The 4,165-nt window shown below is 32.5% G+C and overlaps 1 protein-coding gene across 6 annotated transcripts in view; it reads left to right on the top strand.

The window, feature by feature from the left end:
• Positions 1–3,874, top strand: part of mbc (myoblast city) — a 68,718-nt gene extending 64,844 nt beyond the window's left edge. For all 6 annotated transcript variants that reach the window (XM_070145157.1, XM_070145162.1, XM_070145159.1 and 3 more), the window contains one exon: positions 1–3,874. This exon is cut by the window's left edge and continues 513 nt beyond it. The gene's annotated coding sequence lies outside the window, so the exon portion shown is untranslated.
• Positions 3,875–4,165: the final 291 nt, after the last annotated feature.

Below are 4,165 nucleotides of genomic sequence, written 5' to 3'. Positions count from 1 at the left end.
ATGCTTAACTCAAAAGCTTGTCAGTATCTACATCAAAGCCCAGTGCTGATATATGTTAGTCTTTTGAAAGGTATTATCTTGCTTTATTTATTCAGTTTTCTCTATACTTTAGGTAAAATTTAAGGTATCATGTGGACCATTGATGGTCGTGGCACCTTCCTGCTTTTGCCACTATCAGTGTAATCATCTGAGCAGTATTTATTTATATTTTTGTTTTATGATTAGATGTTCTGAATGATTCATATATTTTTGTTGATAATAAGTATTATATTATTGTGCTTGAGATAGATAACACTTCCATGAAATGGCTGTAAAAATGGTGACTATTGTATTTCCTTTCATATATTTGGTGTGGCTTTGCCTTGTGAAATGCTCAGTACATGTGAATAAAAATCTAAAACGGTAAGTAAGGTAATGATTATGGTACTAATGTGTTTTTTTATATCAGTTGTTTATTTTTTTTAGATGTATTCAATGTCCTATTTATTCACTAGCAATGAAAATTTGATAAAGTATTTCAATATAATTCAAATATCAAAAACATCTTTTGTTTGTTGTGTAAAGTCTTCCAGTGGCTTATGATTACAATGTTTATTCTTATTTGATTTGCTATAAAAATCAAAGATTCGAAAGTATTGAGAAAGGTAAGATAGAAGTCATGCTATATGGTTGTCTGTCTGAATGATTATTTGCAAATGCTTTTTTTCTCATATTTTGTTTCATATATATTTTTTTCTTTGTTATTAAGCACTCCTTATTTGAATTGCTTGTGCCCAAGGATTCCTTAAGTGCATTTAAGTAGCTTTATATATATATATATCTAAATTAGGTGTATGTTTTGTTTTCTTGTCTAACATGTTCTGGTGATCATTGCTTTGTGCTTTTCCTTAAGAATAATATAAGATTGTGATTTTGTGCGAAGGGTCATTGAAGACATTGATATTTTTATATGCGAATCCTTCACATGCTTAGTGTAAGTTAAGGAGCCTTTTAATGTATAGTTAGTGTGAATGCATGTGTGTGCCTATGGGTGTGTAATTTGGCTTCATTTGCAGTGTCATTTGATAAAATGGTGTTAATTTGTAAAGGTATGGCTATGATGCAGCAAGATAATCATTCCTAATACAGCTGTCTTATGGTGAAATGTGTGGGACCAATTTAAGCAAGATTTGCTGAGAACCCCCCCCTTTTTTATACTGCTGACTTTATCATTTTATCAGTGAGGGAGTGAATAATTGCACATACACACAGACAAACATGCATGCACAGAACTATCTGTTTTTGTGCACCCTTATGTTTGTGTGAATGTGTATGTGGATTAGAAAGGTAAAGAAGTCTTTGCAGTATAGTGATGTCCTTTCTGATGATTCCATTATACTAATTATTAATATTGCAAGAAAAAAGAAAATTAAGTATCAGTATGGAGTGCAGTTAAAACAAATTTTCCAAGGGTTTCATTATAAATTTTCTTATTGAGAAACTATAAGAGGCAATATGTGTGGGATTTTCATGTTAATATTTTACCAAATTATTGAATTAACATGTGTTATAGGAAAGTTGAGCTCATAGTACAGTGATTTTTCAAATTTTATACATCAGATTTATAATGTATTCGAAAAAAAAAACACGGTAGTGTATATATTAGAGCTGATCATGTATCCAAAGGCAAATATGATTGAGAAACACATGTATTATTGATATAGCATATATCAAGCTAAGGTAATGTTTTATCAGATGTCATTGTAAGTTCAAAGGAGACAAAGAGATAAATCTTTATTGCTTCATTATTTTTTATAATTTTGTACACAGTGTAACGTAATTACAGATTTTTTCGTGTCACACAATGCTGATCAGTCTTGCATTTAACTGTCCTTTGTTCCAAGAAGTTGATCAGCAGCATTTCTTTTTGTAGGAAGTACAAAGGCTAAGAAGCTGCACAAATTAGAAGTGCCATATGGTATTTTATAAGGAGAGTGGAGGGTTGGTATTTTTGTATGGTGCTCTTTTGACCAAAGTAATACTGCATGCATGGTTGGAAGAACTAAGACAAGGATTAGTTATGATGATAGTTGTAAGTTATCATCCCTTTCATGGTGTGAGATACCTGCCAACACACACTGACAATGTGCGCACAATGAAGGTAAATTGTATACCTATTTTTATGATTTATGTACTGTATATACACATGGCATACATTTTTTATTTGTTTGTTAACATATATGCATTGTCTTGTTGATGTAAAAGGAGCACTTGAGTGACTGAGGGGTACTCTGAAGAAAGACGGTTATCATTCTGTTTAGAGAGATAGGTAGACATATTAATAAACAGCAAAGCAGACAGGTGGATGGGTGGACTGATGGACGGACGGACAGACAGACGGACAGATGAACGGACAGACGGATTGATGGCAGACCGACAAATAGATAACCAGACAGATAAAGACAGACAGACAGACAGTTAGGCAGATAGATAGACAGACAAGCAGAAAGACGCACACAGACATGCACAAATACACACACACAGACACACGCACATGCACTCTCACATGCACACTCGTACGCATGTACAAGCACAAACGCACATAGACTCACACACAGATGTGCACAAGCTCATACACGCACAAGCACACCCATGTACAAGCACACACATGCACAGTCACAAGCACACTGGCGTACATGTGCATATATGTACACAGACAGACATAGTGAAATAAGAGGGAGTATTCATATGTAGGTATGCAAGTGTGTTTTTGTGCTTGTGTGTGTGGAGTCTTTATGTGAGTTCATTGTGTATGTATGTATGTTCAAACAAATATTTGAATGTGCTTATGCATATATATATATTATATTTACTAGTTTTAATACTTTAATATTGCATAGTTTATGTACAGACTTTATGTTAAATACCTGATTTTACCTCAAGAAAGATTTTAATTTTCAATTATTCAGTATATTGAAATGGTAATGTGACAAAGACACATGTTAATGATTCATTTTAATTTAATTGTAATTTTTTTTTTTTTTTTTTTTTTGATCTTTTGAATGTAGATTCAGTGAAAGAAAGCAAAGAGACAGAAATCAACTCTGTAATCATCTTGCACAACAAACGCAAATTGTGACTACGCTTAAATACAAGGGTGCTTGCAAAGTATTTTAGGTATTGTCCACACTAAGTCTTAGAGAGAGAGAAAAAGAACCTTGTGTCTAGTCACACCAAGAAGCTTGGAAGTACAAGCTTGTGTTCTGGTCATACTAGGCTAGCAATAAACTTGCAAGTCATTTATTTAGCATCATTTTGTATTAGCATTTAACTCCATAAGGGAACCAGGTGAAGCATTACTGCTCGTTGCTGTTTTTTGTACCTCATGTTGGCTGTCTTAGTGGCTTCAGTGAGTGGCAGTTAATTTTGTATCTTCGGTTGCCACGTGTTTCTATTTTTTTTCTCTTTCTGTCTCTCTCTCTTTCTTCTCCACTTTTTTAAACTGTTACTATGACTATGTTTTGAGGAGTCTTGATTTGTTGCTTTTATATTAATTGTATCCATTAATTATTATGATTTTTGTTTCTTTATTGTTGATATTTTCAGATCAAAAGCCATCTCTCTACTGTTTTCCAGTAAATTGAAATAACATGATTTATTGTATCATTATTCACTTATTTGTCTATTTATTATTCATTCAACATAATATTGACAGATTTTGTTTATTTCTGTTTTAATCATAATAATGATTTTGTCTTTCAAAATGATACTGTACTTATGCCTGTGTTGCATAGAACGACAAAGAGTAACGAATGAAGCTCCATCTACCAACACGTATGTTTATTGCTTCAGCTCTGTAACCTTAGTGATTATAATAAAGTCTACTTAATTTGAATACCTCTACCGTTTTCATTAATCCTACATAGCACCATTTTTCTACTTTCATTTGACCTCATTTCCTTACGCTATAGCTAATAGGATATTAGCAATAGTATTGAAGCCTTTCTCTTTCAGAATGAAACTAGAATTACTTGTTTTTTATGTTCATTGTTTAATTATTGATGATGATGATGATGATGATGACGACTTACATCAAATGTCATTGATGACAATGTCCAAATTTAAGTTAGACAGGAGATATTTAATGGAATTAAAAGAACGATCAAGTAGGCTTATGTGTGAATCT

The sequence above is a fragment of the Penaeus vannamei genome, chromosome 33 (assembly GCF_042767895.1).
Source record: "Penaeus vannamei isolate JL-2024 chromosome 33, ASM4276789v1, whole genome shotgun sequence".
NCBI classification, from domain to species: Eukaryota; Metazoa; Arthropoda; class Malacostraca; order Decapoda; family Penaeidae; genus Penaeus; species Penaeus vannamei.
Note: the sequence above shows the minus strand (reverse complement) of the source record. Positions and strands in the feature narration are given on the sequence as shown.